Genomic DNA, 23,654 nt, shown 5'->3' on the forward strand with positions numbered 1-23,654 from the left:
ATATGTTGTAGCATTCTCAGGTGGCCAACTGGTCTCCTTTCAGCGTCCCAATGCACCTGGGTGTTGGGAATTTTATGGCCAAGTGCCTCATAAATGAAATTGCCCCCAACCCAATTAGGGTCGGTCTCCCGAGCAGTACATTGTATGTCGAAGAGGTGTCCACTATGATAAACTCCATTTTCTTGGTTACCGAGACTGGATAGTCTCCCAAGCTTACTAGGAGCTCGATAGATCCCGTACTACCTATTCTTTCTCCTAAAAATTCGTATAACATCATCGCACAAGCTTTCAAGTATTAGATGGAGAGTCCCATCTTTTCAAGAGTGAACTTATAAACCAGGACTCGACGCACCCTCTTATTGGCGAGCTGAAAAATAATGACCAATGGGTCATTAAGAGGGAATTGGACGTGCGAGGCGTCTTCTTCGATGAATGTAATGGGTTGAGAATCAACCCTTTGTTGTTTTGGAGCTCGAGTTTCAGGCGCATAGGGAGATCCATCCCCCATCTTGAGCTCGTTCACATATTTATTACTGGCATTTCTACCCGACCCAGCGATATGCGGTCCCTCAAAGTTGGTTATTACATCTCTTCCATCAATCGGGGGAGGTCAGTTATCCTCCCTTGCGTGTGGAGTCGTAGCCTGTTGGGCAGGCTGTGTAGGAGCTGCCCTCTGGCCAGGCATATCTTAAGCTAGATTTTTATTTCTAACATACTACCCAAAGTATCCTCTCGAGATGAAATCTTCGATCTCGTCTTTTAGCTATCTGCATTCATCGGTGGTATGACCAATGTCCCTATGAAATCTGCAGATTTTATTGGTATCCCTTTTAGACTTCTGATTTTGCATCAGATCAGGTCATCTGAAAGGGACCTGGTTCTCGTTTGTGACAAAAATGTTCTCCCGAGTGTCTGTGAGCTCGGTATAGACTGTGTAAATGGATAAGTATTTATCTATTTTTTGTCTTCTTACCCCCGTCAGCCTTCAAGTTATTCCCTTCATTCTTTTTTCTTTTGGAAGGGTTATCTCCTGAGGGCCACGATGCGGAGGGCATAGCTGAGGTCGAGGCTGAGTTAACATTTTTCATTGTAGTTATTAGGGGCTGAGAAGTCAGCTTGAGTGCTGACCTTGCCTCTTCTACATTGACAAACCTCTGAGCCTGATTATTGAACTCGGTTATCGTTCTCACGCATTTTCTTTGCATGTCGTCCCAATACTCTAGCTCGTTTTGCCGTGAGATGACCACTATCATCGACATTTCGAGCTCGTTCCACTTCTATGTTAAATCTACCCAGGTAACTTTTTAACGACTCTCCTAGCTGCTGCCTAACATTAGTCAACGCTGAGTTCTCGGGCTTGACACTCTTCATGGCCTGGAATTGCTTCTTGAATTCCCGAGATAGTTGTTCCCATGACTAGATCGAGTGTCTCTGAAACTTATCAAACCAATTTTTTGCTGGTCTAGTGAGTGTGGTTAGAAAGAGCATGCACCTTAACTCGTATCCGACGCTTCTGGCATGCATTACCGTGTTAAATGTACTCATGTGGCTATATGGGTCAGAAGTCCCATCATAGGGTGCGACATGGGGTATCTTAAATCCATGAGGAGATGGAGTATTTGAGATGTGGGGAGCAAAAGGCTCGAGCTCCTCGTCAGAGTCGTCAGCCTTGTCCTTATTTTTTTCTTCTTGAAGGAGCCTAAATGCTTTTTCAAGTTGTTTGATCCTTTATTGGACCAAATCCCTTGGAGGAGGAGCTTACATTATTGGCAGCTGGTTATTGTTCGCAAAAACTCTAGCTCCTTGTCCCAGAACAAGGTTATACTTATTCCCATGTACTGGCTGCAAAGGCTCTCATCGGTTATTTAAATGTGTTTGTAAGTGTGGGTTTGGCAAGTTAGTCTGCCCCCGGTTCTGATTTAAATGATCTCAAAGATTAGGATAGTCATTCTCGTAATTCCCATTATTCCTAGGCCCGGTGTTATACACACTCATTGATCGGCTAAGGTCCAGACATCCACTAAGGAAGTTGACATTCCTTTATGGTTGTTCTTGTTGTGTGGCTTGATTGTTACGAGGTGGGGTTTTTGCTTGCACCTTCGCCCAAGATGTTTGTGACCTTGACATATGACTTCCCGATGGTTGAGGTGCCTTATGTCCTCGATGAGCCTCTCTTGGGGCTTCACGTTCACCCCTTTGCTCAGATCGAGCCCTATGGCTTCTATCTCGGCTCCCACTTCAGACACTTCGAGAGGGCCTTTGAAGTGCCTGATCCCATGCCCAGTTCCCATTCAGAACTGGCTGGGGTGCATCTCTAGCTGGAGAGGGATGTCTTATTGAAGAGGGTGGATGCCTTATTGGCGAGGGTGGTGACCTCCCGTTATTTGGTCTGGATTGTCCAGAATTATCTCGGACAAGCTCCGGGTTGTTCCTAACACATTCAGGTTTATCATTCCGAGCTGTCGGAGGAGCTCGGTTATTCTCATTTCCGGCAGGGGCATTTCCTGTAGGATTGTTCCTAGGCAGGTTTTGAGAATTTTCTCCAGGTCAACCGTTCCCGGTATTTGGAACAAGGACAAGGACGACGATGATTCTGATGAAAGGAACAAGGACAAGGATGACGATTCTGATGAAGAGCTCGAGCATTTTACTCTACATATATCAAACACACCATTCCCTAACGGGTTCAAGATACCCCATGTATCTCCTTTTGACAGGAACTCCGACCCGTAAAGCCATCTGAGCACATTTAACACCATCATTTAAGCCAGCAACGTAGCCTACGAGCTCAGATATATGTTATTTCAAACTATTTTGATAGGACCAGCGAAAAAATGGTTCGATAAATTTAGAATACATTTGAACTTGTGTTGGGATCAATTGGCATTGGAATTTAAAAAATAATTCAAGGCCATGGTAGGCATCAGGCCTGAGGACTCGACCTTGACCAATGTCAGGCAACAACTAGGAGAATCATTAAAAAGCTACTTGGAGAGGTTTAACATAGAGGTAGCATGAGCCCGTAATGTTGATGATATTGGTCATCTTATGGTTGTTCGAGCGGGAATATTGCAAGGAAATCCCCTTTGGGATGATATGCAGAGAAAAATGATAAGAAAAATAACTGATTTCAACAAAAAGGCTCAGAGATTCGTCAATGTAGAAGAGGCGAGGTCAACATAGATAAGAGCTTCCCTCCGAAGCAACAAAAAAAGGAGGCTCCTGGACGACGATAAGAAGAAAGCCCTGAAAGAGGAGGTTGAAAGGCTAAAGGCAAATCTGTTTATCCGAGATGCTTTCTACCCTGATTGGATAGCCAATCTTGTGCTGGTTCAGAAGCCCAATGGAAAGTGGCGAACTTGCATTGATTATTCGGACCTCAATAAGGCATGCCCCAAGGATTGCTTTTCCTTGCCTCGAATTAATCAGCTCATAGATGCCACTGCGGGTCACGACATCATGTCATTCATGGACGCTTATATCCATGCATGCACCTGACCAAGAACATAGGAGCTTCATGACTGATAAGGAATTGTATTGCTAAAATGTAATGCCTTTCGGGCTCAAAGTAGACCACATCCGCTTCTAGTACATCAAAAGTGAGGAGAGTTTTAATAATTTTCCAATGACCGCTTATTTTTCATTTGAGCCCCAATTGTTTTATATGTGATTTTTAATAGAGTGTGCTAAAATATAGCTTTTTCTTTAAAAAAAAAAAAAGTTAATCTATGGCTTTTTTTTTTTTAAGAATTTTCATTTTTATGAGTTTATTTTCCCATATTTTTGTATAAAAGTTTATTTATGTCGTAGTTTTACTCTTAATCAAGTTTTATTAATTTGGAAGTGTGTTTTTGTAATTTGATTATTATTTTTTTAGCTTAATTGTTTTTTTATATGATTTTTATATTATTAATTTAATATTAAATTTTTCTTTGGTTGTTTTGTAATTTTTTTTTAATATGAATTGTGTTTATTATTATAAACACATTATTCCTTTTTTTTTAAATTGTACGTTTCTTTTTTCAAATGTTGGGTAAGGTAATCAATTACTTGATTGATCTTTGACAGTTATGTAAAAATAAAACCCTAGAGCTAGTTTAACTAACATGTACCAGGAGGGATAACCAGTTACTCTGAGAGGAGTAACCTTCTGCCATAAGAGGGGTAACCAATTATCATAAGAGGGGTGATGGGTTATTCATATTAAATATAAAAAAAAAACATCAAATTTGAGGGAAAAACATGAAGAACACTTCATTAAAAAAAAAAAGAAGTAACTAGTTACCCACTAGGAAAAATAGGAAGAACATTTCATATATTTTTTCCAATTTGGATGTTCCCACTAGGATAACTAGTTATCCATTCACATTTTCATATAATTTTTTTTTTCTGGATTAGAATGTTCCCTTCAAGGTATCTGGTTACCCATTCATGTTTTCATATTTTTATTTGTTTTCTTTCCAAATTTGGGTGTTCCTATAAGGGTTACAATAAAAATCAAATGCTAAAAAATTGATTTGAATTTTTTTACATATAGTGGAAAAAGCTATAAAAAATTACAATAATAAAAGATAATAAATAAAAAATAGTAAAATAATTATATAATGTTAAAATATATGTGTGAAAAAATTGGTAGAAAAAAATGAAAAAAATGGAAGAATAAAAAAAGAAAGAAAAAAAAAGCACATATGTGTGAAAAAAGAAAAAAAAAATAGAAGGAGAAAAAAATAAATACAAAAATGAAGAAAAAAGTGAAGAAAAAAAAAGAAAGACAACTGAAAAAAATATGAACATAAAAATCAAAACAATACAGATGAAAGAAAAAAATAGATAAATAATAAAAATTAAAAGAAGAAGAAGAATTGAAAAATGGAAAGAAAAAAAATGATGAAAGAAAAAATTGGTAGAAAAAAAAAATGAAAAAATAGAAGAAAAAATAAATAAGGAAAAAAGGAATGAAAAAAAACTGAAAAACGATGTTATTGTAGGACGAATCACTTTGTATAACACTTTTTCATAGTTATAGAGCAGTATTATTGTATATTCTATGATAACACTTTTGTTGTATTATTTTAATAAATGGATAAATGTTTACTTATGCTATTTGTAATAGTTTATATAACACATCTCACTACTTATAAAGTAATATTATAGTATAATTTACAATAACACATTTTGATATTATTTATTCTTTTAATATGCTCCAATTATTATTATTAGTATTAGTATACATAATACTTTTTTCTAATTTTGACAAATATTATTTTAATATGCAATGTGTAAATTTATTATTATCAATATTAAAACAAAACAACACTTAAAAGAAAATAAAACAACTCTTATTAATTAATTGAATAATATTAATGTTCAAATTCAAAATGGTGAGCCTAAGCAAAATATAATATATAATGAGTTGGAATTATGTCTATTAGACACTCCAAAAGGAAAACCTATAACTATTCACCACCCAACAAGAGCCAGACGCACCAATTGCACAATAGCCTTTAATTTTAAGAGCTTCATTACTGTATTTGCGTATTCCAATCCCTTATCGTGTTTGAAAATACCAGACTGCATGTAAGTTTCAATGGTTAAAATTAGAAAGTGATAATTAGATCAATGGTGAGCAAGTAAAATAGTTCTGTACTAGATTTCAAAGTATTGATTAGGGTGATACTTATTATTGTAGCAAACAGATACAACACATTAGATTCACTTGGATCAAGCAATTTCCTAACATAGTCTTCATGGACAGGAACCATCATTGGAGGAATATTCTATTTAGGGTTGATCTTCTGCTTCGTCTAAGAAAGTTTCAATCAACTTAAGAGTCCTTATCAAATCTTGACCCTTTAGGAAATCAACGGTTAAGCATATACATGTCCTATAATTTCAGCATATGTGGTCTATTTCATTTCTAGTAAAATCACAAATTGAGGAGACCAAGTCAAGAGAAATAAATTAAAATTTTACATTACCTGATAAGGAAGCTCCACCAATCTGCGTCCACAACTCAAATTGGGAACCATTTCATCAATACAACAACTAATTTAAATATAGTTTTCCAAATATTCTATGTTGGCACATGATCAAATAAAAATTATTATTCATAAATAATCATAAATCTAATTTTCCATATTATCTGTTAAATTTTATTCATAATGAATACGAATAATATAATATACCATACATATATTTATATAATGTATATATAAGTCAATTAAATCAACTCAACTTTATAAGAGAGATATTCAAGTAATTAGTGCCAACTAATTCTCAATACTTAAAAGAGAGAGTTATCTTTAATATAGACATGCAATTCTCACAAATTGTTCCAGTAGTTTTTTTTGAAAAAAGATTATGAATAAACTTTTGCCATCTTGGTAGCCTTTCATGCTTCAAAATATGACATGAAATTTGACAATTAAAATCTTAGATAACAAGCAATTTTGACAATATTTTTTTATAACCAAATTAGATTTTCAGATATAAATCTTCTACAAAGAAAGTGAATTATAGATATAAATCTTCTATAGAGCAAGAGAATTATGGATTACTGTAGTAATACCAAAGCATTTAGCATTTATTGTAGGTGCTTCATAGAAGAATTTGAAGTTATAATATAATAAAACTAGCTAATTAGAAATCACAAAATCTTTGCGAAAAAACACTTATTGATCAGGATGAGCTAGTTATTATATATAGGGTATATATTTTTTTGGACCCTATATTTTGTCTCATTACTTGTTTGGACCCTGTGTTTTGAAAAATTACTTTTTGGACCCTATGTTTTGTAAAATAGTTAAAATAAAACCCTAAACTCAATTTTGATGAAGAAAAAAGTTGAATATAACAACACAGTTTTTAAGTAGAATGATTTTATTTTTGTTCTAGATTGTTAGTTTGGTAAAATACAGGGTCCAAAAAGTAATTTATCAAAATACAGGGTCAAAACAGGTAATGAGACAAAATAGAGAGTCTAAAAATGTATAAACTCTTATATATATATTATATAAGTACTATATATACTTGACTTTCTATTTAAAGATTTTATCAATACCAGTAAGCTACCGAGAAAAAAAAATCGTATGTGTGCCTTTAAGTTATTTGGTCATTATTAACAATGACTTTTCTGTAATATTACATTATTTTAATACTCCATAGTTTTGTAAATTTGACCTACAAAAATATTTATTCCAATAACGTCAATAATTTTTTTTACATTTCTTCTAAATATATATATGTATATGATTGAATGGTTAATTTTTTTCAATATCATTAAAACAATTTGTACGTTTTTCAAAAAAAAATTATTGAAAAAATTTGTACCAAATCCAAGTTCAAAAGTAAGAACTAGTTTACTTGCTTCATGCCTTTTTGTTATTCTTATTTGTTTAGCAGCAAGCATGTCTGCATGTGAAATATGTTATGAATAGTTAAATAAAACCTGAATTTTTTTTATTAATTCTTGCTAATAATGAATACAAGATTCAAGCACTTGTAAAAAATAAATAAATTAAAAGAAACGGGATTCAAGTTGTGTATTGAATAGTGTGAACCTAAACTGCATTTATCAACACAAGAAAAGCACACCAATATATAAATCACAAGGGCAATCAATATGTTCGTTAAAAATATTGAAGTTTTAAATGTGAATTTGATTTATTAGTAACAAAATTTTCCTTAATTCTTAGTTATCAACTCTGTATTTGTGTGTGTATATATAGCAGTGCAATTTTTTTTATAAAATATGAAATCCAATCAATTGGAGAAAAATGTAAAATCAAATTTGACTTTTGAATCACAGAGTAAAATAATATTACTAAATATTTAGTCAGACAACAATAGAGAACAATTCATATATTGAGTAAAGGATAGATGTAGTTAGACATAATTTCAGATAAAATATATATGTGTAATTATCAAAATAAAATGCTGTGAATTTTGAGTTTCAAAATTACTTGCAATAGTTGAAAAAGAAAAAACAAAAGGGCTAAGTATGAAATAAAAGGTACCTGACATGAATTCTTTTTAATGGAGCAGACTAATACAAAAAGTACAATAATAATACCATTGTAGATGCACATATTGAAAAAGGTAATAGAGAAATTATTATATGATATTATTCTTTAATGTGCAACAAAGATAAAGGGAAAAAGAAAAAGAACAGTATATAAATATAGATATGTATAGGAAGAACTCAATAGACTAAAACAAACTAATTAACTAATAAAAGAGTTTGGAAGTCTTGCTGTGAGTTGAGAAGCCTTGTAGTCAATGAAGACAAATGCCAGATCATCTTAGATTCTTACTAGTCAAGTATTTTCTCAATGAATCATACAATTATATTGATTCAGTCACATTTGAAAATCAATATATATATGTTAAACGTTTGAAATTTTGGAGAAGTTTTTAATTTTGCATGCATCATTCTCATTATCACAATATGGAAAGGATTTAATGTAAAGGAAAATCAATAACTATATGTATATATATAGCTCTCAATTCAACTAAAGTAGTACCTGATCTGATTTATTAAAAAAAATAGTCGTGTATTCAACCAGCCACATGACTCTTTTTATATTGAAATTCAACATTGCATTAGAAAGCCACCAAAACAGGGCTAATAACCATTACACTGAATAAAACAAGCCACCTACTGAGGATCTAACTACCTAACCATTACACTTTTGACACCACTTAACAAGAATAAATGCTTGTGTTACAAATATGATATACGACTAAAAAAGCAACCTATAGAGTTATATCAATGACACTACGATAATATGACTCAATGGCTTATTTAATTAAGATAATCAGTAATATTTGTTGTATAGGCTGGTTAGTATACGCGTCTAACCAGCAGTAATTGACCTTTTCATGAATTAACAGATCAATGAATAATTCCACTTGTCTCACTTAACATGCAGTAATTGAGCCTTTAATTGATACTATATAGACACTACTCTAAATAAAGAATATTGAACTAATATAGATTTTTTTTTTATAAATATGAAGGAAATCATAAGAAAATCCCAAGACAAAACAAAAAATAACAAGGCATGAAAGAAATAATACAACAAAATAATGAAACCAATGCTACCTTTGTGACCCAACTCATGCAATTTGTAGGCTTTATCTCTTCTTCATCCTCCACAGTAGCATCATGCGTGTCAGACCGAACTCAACACTGCCTCAAAGAACCTAGCTGCTTGCAATGGCCCTCATGAGTTTCAGCACCTTAAATAAGAATCTAGAAATAAAAATGAACAAATAAGAGATAAATAAGTAGAATATAAAAATCTACATACATTTTATCTTGAGTTTTATACTCTCCTTCTTATTCATTTATTGTTTTGGAGCAACTTTATCCTTAGTGGTTGGTTGTGGTTCAAGATGACAACCGAGAGAGATGGTGTTGGTGGTTAGAGATGATGAAGAAAGAATGACTGATTCTGTCACGACCCGAGCCCTAGGCCGTGGCAGATTTGTAATATCCATAACTTGGGTAGTCAAAGGTCAAACTTTGACCCTCGTTGAAAAATAGTCTTTATAAATGATCATTTAATTTATATTAAATCATACTATAATTATAAGTAAAATAATGAAATAACTCATATAATTTTATATAAAAATATTAGTGATAAAAGTATGATCATTTATCATTATACATAAAACAATAATATTCCCACAGTTATGTAATCACCAAATAGTTAAATTTAATAAGTCATAAACACCCAAAATAATACTTAGCATCCACCATTCCTCATCCCTAACTATTTCATAGCTCATTCAGATATACCGATCATTGGATTCGAAGTCGAATACATATAAAATGCTCAAAAGATAAGACAATGACACGAAATAGAAATAGGCTAAACACATTGGCTCCATCGATAATTCATCTTTTCCACATTCGCGTCACTAGGCTCCTGGAATAGGAGAGATAGGGGGTGAGCTTATAAAGCCCAGTAGGAAAACAACTAATAACATAGGACCCAAAAGTTTAATACAACCCCTGCATGGTTAGCTTTGAAAACAAAACATACATCATCATGTATAAACCAAAATAGAGAAACCACAAATAATCATAAGAGCATAGCTACAAGTGCACATCACACCGTCCACTAGATCCCTAGTTCCCGTTACCCACCATAGAAAATCCGACATCCTAAACCGGGTAGCCGGACCTGATAACCAGCACAAGGGGGAGGCTCAGAACACTTCCTGTATACAGATGCTAGGTCTTTACACCTACAGGTGAGTGGACACCTGATCTACCTATGATAACACAGAGACTAGGTCGTGAAACAACAACGTGCACCAATCATGATCACTATGGCTCTCATATAATAAAATGCAGGTAAACATGAAAAGAAAGAAACATATTCCCTTTATATTTTAGAAAATTTGGCAGCATAACAGCTACATTTGAATAAACCCAAAAATCATAACCTGCATAAATAAGTGAACAAAAATATATATTTGGCACTCAGTGCCCTCAGAACAGATCAGAAAACATGCAGGTTAAGTTTTCTATTTTTCAAACATTTTATAAATATCGAAATTGGAATATGTTGAATGCAATTTGATACGAGAAAAATAAGTCCACTAGTCTAGTTGAGTCCTTACCTCTTTAGAAATTAATCCGAGCCCAAAGCAACGCTCCTAAGCTTATCGATGATCTTAGAATGATTTAGTCCGATTTTAATATCACATTTTTCCTACGTGCACCAAGTGAGCAAACGATTATCATCATAGCATTCCTTATTCAAAATCGTGTCCAATGACATATAATATGACCATATTTAAAATTTCAAGTTCCGAACCTCACCCAAGCGGTGCACAATAGCGGTTGGTGGCGGTACCGGAAACGTTAAAGAATATATGCATGGCACATATCAAAATGATCCTCTTGATGAGTACATCACGAAAGTACTACTCCTTCGCCCAAATGACCTCCGGTGTCGCCGGAAAATGCTTCCAAAGGGGCGAAGATACCCAAAATCTCGCCGGAGAAAAATGGCGAACTGACCGGAATGACTTAGTGGGTGACAATCCTCTCACGATGCTGATTCCAACGGTACCACCCAATCGCCAAACGGTGGTCAAAGTTCGCCGGAAACTCACCTCAAAGTTTCGACGGCGAAATTTCGAAGTGATCGCACATGCGCGTCCTTGCTCCGATGGTCACCAAATTTCGGGGTTGTCGTCGTCGCCGGTCAGGGAAGCTGCAGCTCTGGCGTATGTTAGAAATGGTGCTCCGATGGTGGCTGGTCTGAAGCTTGCCGTGGCTGGTTTGGAGAGAAAACAAAGGAAAGAAAAGAAAAAGAAAAAGAAAAAGAAAAAGAGAGAAGAAGAAGAAAGAGAAAGGTTCGGGAGGGAGGGAGAAGAAAAGGAAAAAAAATTCAAATATATAATTTTAAAAAAAAAATTCCTCTCATATTTGACTTTTTCAACCTGAAAAGGTCTGAGGTTTCACATTCTTCCCTCCTTAAAGAAATTTCGTCCCGAAATTTTCAAAGTACAACCCTAAGCTGAAAATTATACAAATGATGATACTTCTCGTACAACTCCAACTCTAACTCCCAATTAGCCCTGTCTCCTCTATGGCTCCGCCATAAGACCTTGACTACGGGAATCTCTCTATTCCTTAGAACCTTTAACTCTCTCGCTAGAATTCCGATAGGTTGTTCTTCACATGTCACGTCCTCTTGAAGAGGGATAGCCTCATACTTAATGATGTGCGATGGGTCTGGAGTATACTTCCTCAGCCTTGACACATGGAACACATTGTGAACATGCCCCAACCGTGCTGGTAAGTTCAATCGATAAGCGACCTCCCCATCCCTCTCGATAACCTCGAAAGGTCCAATATACCTCGGGGCTAGCTTACCCTTCACTCCAAATCTCGTCACACCAAGCATGGGAGTAACTTTCAAGAAGACATAGTCACCAACCTCAAACTCAACTTCTCATCGGAGGAGATCGGCATAACTCTTCTGATGACTTTGAACAACCTTAAGTCTCTCTTGGAAAAAAATTACTTTGATCTTCCCAGTAGTACTAGCAATTTGAGATCCAATTGTGATATGCTAATCTGGTTCTGCCCAACACAAAGGTGATCTGCATGGTCTCCCATACAAGGCATCATAAGGAGTCATGCCTATACTGGCCTGGTAGCTATTATTATAAGTGAATTCCACCAATGACAAGTGTTCTCCCCAGCTACCCCCAAAATAAAAAATACAAGAACGAAGCATGTCCTCCAAAGTTTGGATAGTCCTCTCAGACTGTCCATCTCTCTGAGGGTGGTGAGCGGTGCTCAAGTTAAGTTCAGTTCTTAAAGCTTCTTGCAATGCTCGCCAAAAATTTGAAGTAAATCGAGGATCTCTCTCAGAAACAATGCTGGAAGGCAACCTATGCAGTCGAAGTATATTACCCACATAAAGTCGAGCTAGTTTAGAAACCTACAATCCTTCCTAATTGGAATGAAATGAGCAGATTTGGTCAAACAATCGACAATCACCCGGACAGTGTCATGCTTTAATGGTGTTAATGGTGATCCCATCACAAAGTCCATCGTGATCTTGTCCCACTTCCATTCTGGTATAGGTAAAGGTTGAAGCAACCCTGAAGGTCTCTGGTGCTCAACTTTAACCCGTTGGAAAACCATACTCTTAGCTACAAAGTTAGTCACGTCTCTCTTCATACCTTCCCACCAATATTGTCTTTTTAAATCTCGGTACATCTTTGTGCTTCCACGATGTACAACAAACTTAGACTTATGGGCCTCAATCATAACAGACTCTCTAAGATCAGGGATATTTGCAACGACTAATCTTCCCTTATGGTATAATAATCCTTCAACATTTACTGTCCATCCATCTAACTGCTCACCATTTTGGATTCGATTCTAGATAAGTCTCAATTTCTCATCTTGCCACTGACATTGCTTAACCTGTTGAAGTAGCACTGTGTAGTAACCGCATTTGCTTTTCCATGAGGATATTTCAAAGTGAAATCATAATTTGCCTTGTACTCGACCCTTCTTCTTTGCCTCAAATTCAAGTCTCTTTGAGTAAAGAGATACTTTAAACTCTTATGATCAAATTATAAATCAAACTTTTCCCCATATAAGTAACATCTCCATATTTTCAAGGCAAAAATCACAACTGCAAGTTCCAAGTCATGTGTGGGGTAGTTCTTCTCATGTGTCTTCAATTGGCATGAAACATAGGCAACAACCTTGCCATTCGGCATGAGAACTCCACCTAAACTAGTACCAGAAGCATCAATGAATACCACAAACGGTTCATTACTATTAGGCACAGCGAGAATAGTCGTCGTAGTCAATCTTGGCTTAAGTTCTCTGAAAGCTTCTTCACAACTGTCATCCCACACGAACTTTAAATCCTTTCTTATTAGCTTTTTCAAAGGCATAGCAATTCGAGAAAAATTCTCCACAAAGTGACGATAGTAACCTACTAACCCAAGGAAACTTCGAATCTTAGTAACGTTCTTTGATTTTTCCCACTATAGGATAGAATCTATCTTCGCATGAATTCACAGTAATGTCCTCTTGATATTTTACATGCCCTAGGAATTTGACCTCAGTCCTCCAGAAGTCACATTTTTCTTTCTTAGCATATAATTGATGGTCCCTCAAAGTTTGCAACACAACTGTTTAATGTTCTGTATGGTCCTCAGGTGTCTTGGAATACACCAAAATTTCATCAATAAAAACAACCACAAACTTATCCAAATAGGGTCTAGAGATTATATTCATAAGGTCCATAAATATTGCAGGTGCATTCGTTAATCCAAATGGCATCACCAAAAACTCAAAGTGTCCATAACGCGTTCGAAAATTAGTTTTAGGAATATTCTCTTCCTAAATCCTCAATTGATGATAGCCTGACCTTAAGTCAATCTTGGAAAAACACTTTGAACATATGAGCTGATCAAACAACTCATATATCATTGGCAATGGATACTTGTTCTTAATTGTCATCTGAATTAATTTCTTATAATCGACGCACAATCACAAGGATCCATCAAATTTCTTGGAAAACAAAACTGGAGCTCTCCATGGGGAAGTACTGTTCTTGATGTACCTTATCCATTAGCTCACCCAATTGCTTGTTCAATTCATCCAACTCTGCAGGTGCCATGCGATAAGGGGTAGTAGAAACTGGTTGAGTCTTGGGAATCAAATCAATGCAAAACTTGATCTCTCTATCAGGTGGTAGTCCTGGCAAATCCTCAGGAAACACATCTGGAAAGCCACTAACCACTGATATCCAAGGAAACTTGTCTAGAAGCCTAGACTCATCCTCAATTGCAAACAGACTCCCATAACACTCTAAGTTTCTTTTCCCACCTAAACATGCCCTAAGGATAGGATCCTGCCTTACTGTATTCATGTTGGCTCGATATACAATGAAATCTCCACTTGGAGTTAAAAGAGTTACCCTTTTGCGTGAGCAATCAACAATGGCTTGGTACTTAGACAACCAATCCATACCAAGAATCACATCAAATTGTCCTATAGGTAACACCATCAGGTTTCCTAATAAATTATGCCATTCAAACACAATACAACCGATATGCAGATGGTTGATACTTCACCATGCCCTCCCATAAGTACACTCAACTGCAATGCAGGACTAAAAGTTTCCCAACTCAAACCCAACATGCTAGCAAACATTAATGAAATACAAGAATGAGATGCACCAATATCAAATAATACATGAGCCCAAGAGTGTGAGATAAGAACCACACCATCCACAACTCCCTGGCATGCTCCGCCTTGTACATCATCACCACTAAGAGCATAGGCTTGACCAGAGGCTTTTTCCTTTGCTTTCCCTTTTCCTTAACCAGGATGGCTTGTGCTTGCACTAGAGCCTCCTCCGGGATTGAACCCTCTCTAACTTCCAGCAGAAATAGGAGTTTGAAAACTCTGCGAGTACCCCTAGTTGAATCCTGAACCTTGGGGCTAGAACTGATGTTGATATTGGGATTGTTGCCCCCGTGTGGGCAATCTTTCTTCTTATGACCCTGTTGGCCACAACTGTAACACCCATACGGCCCAATTCGAGTCTTTCCTAAAGATCCACTACTATTGCTACCCCCACAAAGTTGTTGTCCTTGGGATAACCTTCGCCCTTGGTTCTTCTTGTTCATTTTCCTATCATTTCCTCTTTTTCGGGCCGGATTCTTTCTTTCAATTCCTTTTTGATGAGCCTAAGTCCGTAAGGCTGCTGTCACACACTCATTCAAATTTCCAAAGGTCATAGGGCAAGTGGACCCAGCATTGAAGGGAGTAAGGGATGGAGGAACTGCTCAATCAAAAGAGGTTGATCGACCGCACCGACATAAGCATAGGAAGATAACTCTACAAACTTCATGTAGAATTCATTCACTCACATCCATCATTATCTAGTCATTCTGTGATCTCATCAACCTATCATTTATCTTAAGCAATCAAATGATCCAATCAAGTCCTCCTATAAGATGGGTTAAAATGTTGTTCTTCGAAAACCCATCTCAAAATTTCCTCAAGTCATCCCATTAGTTCCACTCATCCTACTTAAGGCTTCCTACCAATCCGGTGCGCTCCTTTCCAACTTGGGCACATTAATATTAACATGATACTCCTTAGGTGTTCCCATAATGTTTAAACTCTTCTTTATATGCCTCGACCATCTTTTAGCAACCATGGAATCCTTTCCACCTTTAGACTTAAGTATTTGAGTCTGATGGAAAATCTGGAAGTGATTGCTCTGTTGGGCAGCTGGATCCATCTGTTTGGCAGGAATGCCTCTTAAAGCCTCAAGAATGGCGTTCACAGGGGATGCAACTGGCAAAGAAGGAACCTCAGCCTCAAGGACATCATCTGCAGGCCTTCTCTTTGTTGTCCTTCCTTTCGGAGGCATTTTCTTAGGTCAGTAAATCAAAAGCTAACCAGTTAGTGAGGAATGGATGCTATCTATATACATATTCCTTTTATAGATCAAAATACTTTATTTTAAAATAAATTTAATCTATTTGGCGACACACTCCGAGGTATTTGAACCCGGTGCTCTGATACCATTTTTCTATCACGACCCAAGCCCTAGGCCGTGGCAGATTTGTAATATCCATAACGTGGGTGGTCAAAGGTCAAACTTTGACCCTCGTTGAAAAATAGTCTTTATAAATGATCATTTAATTTATATTAAATCACACTATAATTATAAGTAAAATAATGAAATAACTCATATAATTTTATATAAAAATATTAGTGATAAAAGTATGATCATTTATCATTATACATAAAACAATAATATTCCCACAGTTATGTAATCACCAAATAGTTAAATTTAATAAGTCATAAACACCCAAAATAATACTTAGCATCCACCATTCCTCATTCCTAACTATTTCATAGCTCATTCAGATATACCGATCATTGGATTCGAAGTCGAATACATATAAAATGCTCAAAAGATAAGACAATGACACGAAATAGAAATAGGCTAAACACATTGGCTCCATCGATAATTCATCTTTTCCACATTCGCGTCACTAGGCTCCTGGAATGGGATAGATAGGGGGTGAGCTTATAAAGCCCAGTAGGAAAACAACTAATAACATAGGACCCAAAAGTTTAATACAACCCTTGCATGGTTAGCTTTGAAAACAAAACATACATCATCATGTATAAACCAAAATAGAGAAACCACAAATAATCATAAGAGCATAGCTACAAGTGCACATCACACCGTCCACTAGATCCCTAGTTCCCGTTACCCACCATAGAAAATCCGACATCCTAAACCGGGTAGCCGGACCTGATAACCAGCACAAGGGGGAGGCTCAGAACACTTCCTGTATACAGATGCTTGGTCTTTACACCTACAGGTGAGTGGACACCTGATCTACCTATGATAACACAGAGACTAGGTCGTGAAACAACAACGTGCACCAATCATGATCACTATGGCTCTCATATAACCAAATGCAGGTAAACATGAAAAGAAAGAAACATATTCCCTTTATATTTTAGAAAATTTGGCAGCATAACAGCTACATTTGAATAAACCCAAAAATCATAACCTACATAAATAAGTGAACAAAAATATATATTTAGCACTCAGTGCCCTCAGAACAGATCAGAAAACATGCAGGTTAAGTTTTCTATTTTTCAAACATTTTATAAATATCGAAATTGGAATATGTTGAATGCAATTTGATACGAGAAAAATAAGTCCACTAGTCTAGTTGAGTCCCTACCTCTTTAGAATTTAATCCGAGCCCAAAGCAACGCTCCTAAGCTTATCGATGATCTTAGAATGATTTAGTCCGATTTTAATATCACGTTTTTCCTACGTGCACCAAATGAGCAAACGATTATCATCATAGCATTCCTTATTCAAAATTGTGTCCAATGACATATAATATGACCATATTTAAAATTTCAAGTTCCGAACGTCACCCAAGCGGTGCACAATAGCGGTTGGTGGCGGTACCGGAAACGTCGACGAATATATGCATGGCACATATCAAAATGATCCTCTTGATGAGTACATCACGAAAGTACTGCTCCTTCGCCCAAGTGACCTCCGGTGTCGCCGGAAAATGCTTCCAAAGGGGCAAAGATACCCAAAATCTCGCCGTAGAAAAATGGCGAGGTGACCGGAATGGCTCAGTGGGCGAAAATCCTCTCACGATGCTGATTCCAACGGTACCACCCACTCGCCAATCGGTGGTCGGAGTTCGCCGGAAACTCACCTCAAAGTTTCGACGGCGAAACTTCGAAGTGATCGCACATGCGCGTCCTTGCTCCGATGGTCACCAAATTTCGGGGTTGTCGTCGTTGCTATTGGGTTTTATGCCCTTATAAAACCATGTCGGACATGTAGCATGATTTCATATTATCAATAAAAGTAGTAGAAATCATTTAGTTTGACAACCGTGTTGCTTGCTTGTTTTATTACATGATTATTGAAATTATACAAACATTTATAAAATCCTGAACATATGGATAGTTACAATTATAGTGACTAGGTCACAGTGGATTATAGTTGTAATTATATGTTCAAAAGAATGAGTCCTAAGATTAGATCAGTGCATTGGATTTTCACTGATTAGGCAATCTACGATATGATCTACTTACACATTCAGGGTGTGATGTCTTGTCCAAGGCATCGACCAAGTAGATAAGATCGGATGTATTTAGTTACATCGGACTAGGACCGATATTGATTATTGATTGATAAATAAGTATCGTTGTTATCAAATCTAATCAATGTCACAACGTTGACCATATGTTAAGTCGATCTTAATTCTGAGTGATAATATTCTACTAATTATATTATTTAAATCTTTTGACTTGTTCGTTACCAGCTTACCCTACGGTCTAGCCCATACTTACATCTTGGAGATTTATTAGTGTAATTGAGTGGGAGTATTATTCATATATACGAAATCTATAACTTCTGTATGAGAAGTGAAAATATGATTTCCTTAATTGCTTTGTTCAAAAGGTTAAATGATTGAGATCTCATTTCTGTGATTAAGTTCACGGAAATATCATTTATAAGGAACTTAGTGGGAGTTAAGGATAAAATACTGATGAGGGGTAAAACGGTAATTCGCACCCAGCTCGTTAGTAAGTCATCGATAGAGGATTGACTGATTATAATGGTTATAACAATGGATAACGTATTTATGGTTTTGAAAATACGTTCTATGAATTCAAGAGTTCAATTCCGAGTCTATAGTGGAGTCATGAGGAATTAATAAGGTAGTGAAATTATTCGTAAATAAATTCACGGTAACTTGTTGGAGCTTGATTTCATGGATCCATGGTCCCCGCATCACCTTTGAGTAAATCATCTAGAATGTCTCAATTAATTGATTTAATTATCAATTAGGATTTTTTAAAAGTTGACTAGGTCAATTTTGGAAAATTTACAGAGATGTGAGATTTAGAGAATAAAAGAGAATCTTTGGGTAAATTTATTAATATTGATAAATTGGTATCAATATAAATAAATAATATTAAATCGAGTTTCAAATTATAATTAGTTAATTTGAATAAGGATTTAATTAATTAATTAAAAAAAAATAAATAAAAGATTTTGAATTTAGGCCCAGTTGGGATTTAAATTCAAAACAAAGAGATTGGGCCCAAGTCCATTTATGGCAGCCCAAGGCTTTTATTTTTGTTTATTATTTTAATTAATTTAAATTTAAATAAATCCCATTCAGTTGCCTATATAAGGAATATGATATCTAGGGTTTTCATAAGGAAGCAAGTCAGTCTCAGTTGATTTGGGTAAGTGAAAACCTAGACACTCTAATCCTTTCTTAGCCACAATATCTTCTTCTTTTCTAGATCTCTGTCTCATGTGTTGAGAACCAGCCCACACTAGTTCTAGGTTGATCAAAGGCTTGGTGAGGAAGACTGTGTTGCTGATCTTGTTCAATCTCTTGATAATACTCTGCTACAGAAAGGAATCAAGGGTTAGAGAGATTGAAGGATGAAGTTGTTCCAGTTCCGCTGCGTAATGTAAGTTTTTACTTTACTTTGTATTTGTATCAATTTCATAGGAGCATGTTCTAGGAATTTGCATGTGTTGTTTGATAATATGTAAATTGCATGAAAATAAATAAAGATCCTGCAATGAGTTTTTCCTACAGTTGCCGGTCAGGGAAGCTGCAGCTCTGGTGCGTGTTAGAAATGGTGCTCTGATGGTGGCTGGTCTGAAGCTTGCCGTGGCTGGTTTGGTGAGAAAACAAAGGAAAGAAAAGAAAAAGAAAAAGAGAGAAGAAGAAGAAAGAGAAAGGTTCGGGAGGGAGGGAGAAGAAAAAGAAAAAAAAAATCAAATATATAATTTAACAAAAAAATTTCCTCTCATATTTGACTTTTTCAACCTGAAAAGGTCTCAGGTTTCACAGATTCCCTCCATTAAGTCGCTGCTTCACAAACTCTAAGATTCCTTTAAGTGGAACCCGCTCGTTCACAAAATCAACAAACTCTTTTAATGATCTTAAGTACAAGTTCTCTCCTTCACTGATGATAATCCCAAAACCTATACACCTTCTGGACCTTCAGAAAAGAAAGAGAAAGAGTCAAATAGAGGTGAGAAGGAAATAGAGGAAAATAAAAACTCTAAAATAAAATAACTTTGCCCACGACTTCATGTCATCCAAGAGATTGAAAAGGGCTTAACAAAGGTGGTGGCCGAGGTGCTCCTTTTGTTCGTCGAGCCTCGCGAAAGTTTCATGTCCGAGAGAGGTGGTGGCTTTCAATCTTCTGTCTTTACAAAAAATTTCAGCCTAGGTTTGCCAAAATAGAGAGAAAGCAGGAAGAAAAAGAGAAAGAAAGACGAAAAGATTGTGCTTAAGGGGAAATAAAATAGAGCAGAACATTTCATTTGCGGCTGCTTTTTTTTCATTTGCCGCGTTTTAGATTGATTTTTTTTTTACTTTCCCCCGTTACTTTATTTTATTATAATACTTTTTCAATAATCTTATAATTAAGTGGTGTGGAAAGGTGTTTTTGTTGTAGTGCTAATTAAAAAATAAAAGAAAAATTAAAAAATTGAAAAAAATATATTATCTTCAAATCAAAGAAAATATAACTATGTTAAAAAAATGTGACATAATTATACATTTTTTCAAATTTATAGAAAAAAAAAATCTCATAAATAAATGAACTTCTAAATAAAAAGGTTAAATCTCCATATTTTTGTAAAATAACCTTAAATATGAAAAAATCCTAAGCATACTACTCGTTTGCCGGGCCGATATACCAAACAGTCTTCATTGAATATAGGCAAGTCATACAAGAGAAAACCCAATCAGTTACAAGTGGGTAGCTTGTAATAAATTATAAAAGATCATAACCAATCACACAAGTGAACAACTAGATAGATAGTTTATAAATCAGATGTTATTATGAGAATAATTATTATTTAGAGCCAAACAGGAATTAGTACATATTCGACTGCCAATAACGGCATTTAAAAAAAGAAAAGAAAAGCAAAGGTACATTTTGAGTTGTCGTTGTGGCCAAATACATGCATAGAATATTGTACTTCTTTCACTGAAAGGAATTGGATTAACGTACGTAGAATCAGATCAACCAATTGAAGATATGGAATTAATTCCTGTTAAGATAAGTCAATATATCCTCATGGTAAAATTGATATCAATATATAGATGAACATATATATCCATACAGCTTCCATATATCAGATCAATTATCACATTATAATTAATGTAAAATTTTCGCCAACATTAAGATATAAATATTATTCTGCATTATATCTTTAAGTCATAATCCAATTTTATAAAGATTCTTAATTTCACATGCAAAGAATAATTAAAGGAATCCGTTCACTTCATTAAACGATTGGATCGCAGCATAGATTGGGACCCTGTTATGTGTCTTGCAACTTCAAGATATCTTACCACTAAAAATATATGTTAATATATTCAATTCACATAAACTTGAAAATAAACTTAGAAAGAAATGTAAATTATAATGTAAGAAGTTGGAGACTATATATAATATTGGAGGATTCTTGTGTGTTGGCGCTGAAAACGCCAGCACGCTAATATCGTTTTTATCTAATACGTGGAAGGCATTTAGAGTACCACTTTTAGTTTACATTACCAAGTGTCGTGTCTTTGGCAAGTTGTTATTTGAGTTGTGTTTCTTCGTTTTCAATCTTGTTTTTATTTTCAGAAGGACATGAAGCACGTGAGTCCACTTTGCTTACCACAATATTATCCACAGCACTGGTTGGCGTACGGAATGAGAAACTCTGATTTTTCCCTTTCAAGCCATGCATAGCTTTGATCGTTGGCATACTCACCACAATATTCTCCATCATCTTCCTCCTTTTTAGCGGCAAGCACTGCAAGCGTCGCAACCTTATTGTCGTCTTCGACACCGGTGGTTATGGCAACCATTACCGGTGGACGGATCATGGAGTTGATTTTTTTATTAAAGAAAAGGAAAAATAAATAACCATTATTAAATAAAATATTTGTATTATGATAATATAAGAGCATAAACTAAGGGCATTGAAGTAGTGCTCTGTGGCCGTTAACATTTTCTCTTCACTTTCTTTTCCAGCATCAACTCCTTCAGTTTTTTTAATAACTGAATTGTTCATTATTTTGTTCATTTTGATATTTTAAATATATTCAATGCCCTTGTTTTGATATCATTTTTTTTTATATATATAAATATATACTACATATGTTTGAATCTAAAATAGATATATTTATAAATTACATAATTTCCATATTATATATTAAATATGTGAAATAATTAAAATATATTACATGGTATTTGTTGACTCTGTTTTTCGTCAACTTGAGAACATAAGAGCATGGATTCAAAAATAAAGATATAATCAAATAAATAACACCATATTTTATAGTGGTTCGGCCCCAAAAAGATGACATACGTCCACTTAGTCACTTTTATTAATATTTAAGCTTGAAAACAATAGTTTCCGTCGAACTTGCGTTGCCGGTTGTTCTAGAGTCCTTCTTCGCTTTACATTACATAAGGACTCTGTATGCAAGAATGAACCTTCGGCATTATGAATTGCCTCCCTCTATTTCTATCTCATCATTTCCTCTTATTTATAGTGAGGAGTTTAGGGTTACAATTACAACATGGGCTTAGGTTATTGGGCTTGACCCGCAAATAATGCATTACAACAGAAATACAGTTATATTTTGTTATATGACAACTTTGTACTCCTTTGCTAATCCTGTTAGCGTGGATGTTGTGTGTTGAACGAATAGGATCATTTGCCTTATGCGAACAGAGGTGAAATAACTTGTCTTGTGCGAATAGAGGTTGAGGAATGCAGCTACGCGACCAAATCCCTTTTGTTAGCCCTTGGTAGTCTGCTTTTTTACTCTGTGATAATAGGAACCAATTTACACTGTGTGAGAATAGGAATCATTTTGAACTGTGTGAGAACAGGAACCATTTTGCATTGTATGAGAACAGGAAGGAAAAATGTTCCATTCATAATTGCTATTTTTTAAATGTCATAAATGTCCAAAAACTGGGTATAACATTTGCCCCCCAAGTCAGTTTTCGTGCTTTGCGCAATTCTGACTTAGTTACGCGAACAATTTCCCCATTCATTTTTTGTTATATACATATATGGCATTTAAATAAAATATCATTTTTTGTTATTGGGCTTGTACTCTGTTGCACTCCTCAAATGAATTATAGGCCCATTAGGTTATAGGACCCTTAGGCCCATTGCTTTGAAAACCCTAAGCCCATTGGTTCGGGTCTTGCGGTTCTCTTAGAGAAGCAATAGCAAACAGTCGCCGACCCTTTATGTGTTGAGAATATCGACGCCGTGAGAGGAGAAGGGTCGACCTACTGCTCATTGCCAATGTCACCGGAGAAAAAGAAGCATCACCGAGGATCACCACCATCTAGATTATTTTCTTCGACGGGTATGCACTCCTACTTTATGCACTTGATTGTAATTTCGGGCCTCTTATCCTCTTCAAAAGTTTAAAATATTCTCCTAAGCCTCCAATACTTTGCTTTTTTGGGGGCCACACATCCGAGTTCCTTGGAGGTCTCGGGCTTACCTTGCTACCTCGTTTCC

General features: G+C 35.5%; 1 long non-coding RNA gene across 1 annotated transcript; it reads right to left on the bottom strand.

The window, feature by feature from the left end:
- Positions 1 to 16,349: 16,349 nt before the first annotated feature.
- LOC133784024 (uncharacterized) lies at positions 16,350 to 17,555 on the bottom strand. The gene is made up of 3 exons (XR_009871083.1): positions 17,483 to 17,555; positions 17,281 to 17,372; positions 16,350 to 16,580 (listed from the first exon to the last, which is right to left on the bottom strand). It is a non-coding gene; the product is annotated as an uncharacterized LOC133784024 (long non-coding RNA).
- Between the last annotated feature and the right edge of the window lie 6,099 nt (positions 17,556 to 23,654).

Source organism: Humulus lupulus, chromosome 6 (assembly GCF_963169125.1).
Source record: "Humulus lupulus chromosome 6, drHumLupu1.1, whole genome shotgun sequence".
Classification (NCBI taxonomy): domain Eukaryota; kingdom Viridiplantae; phylum Streptophyta; class Magnoliopsida; order Rosales; family Cannabaceae; genus Humulus; species Humulus lupulus.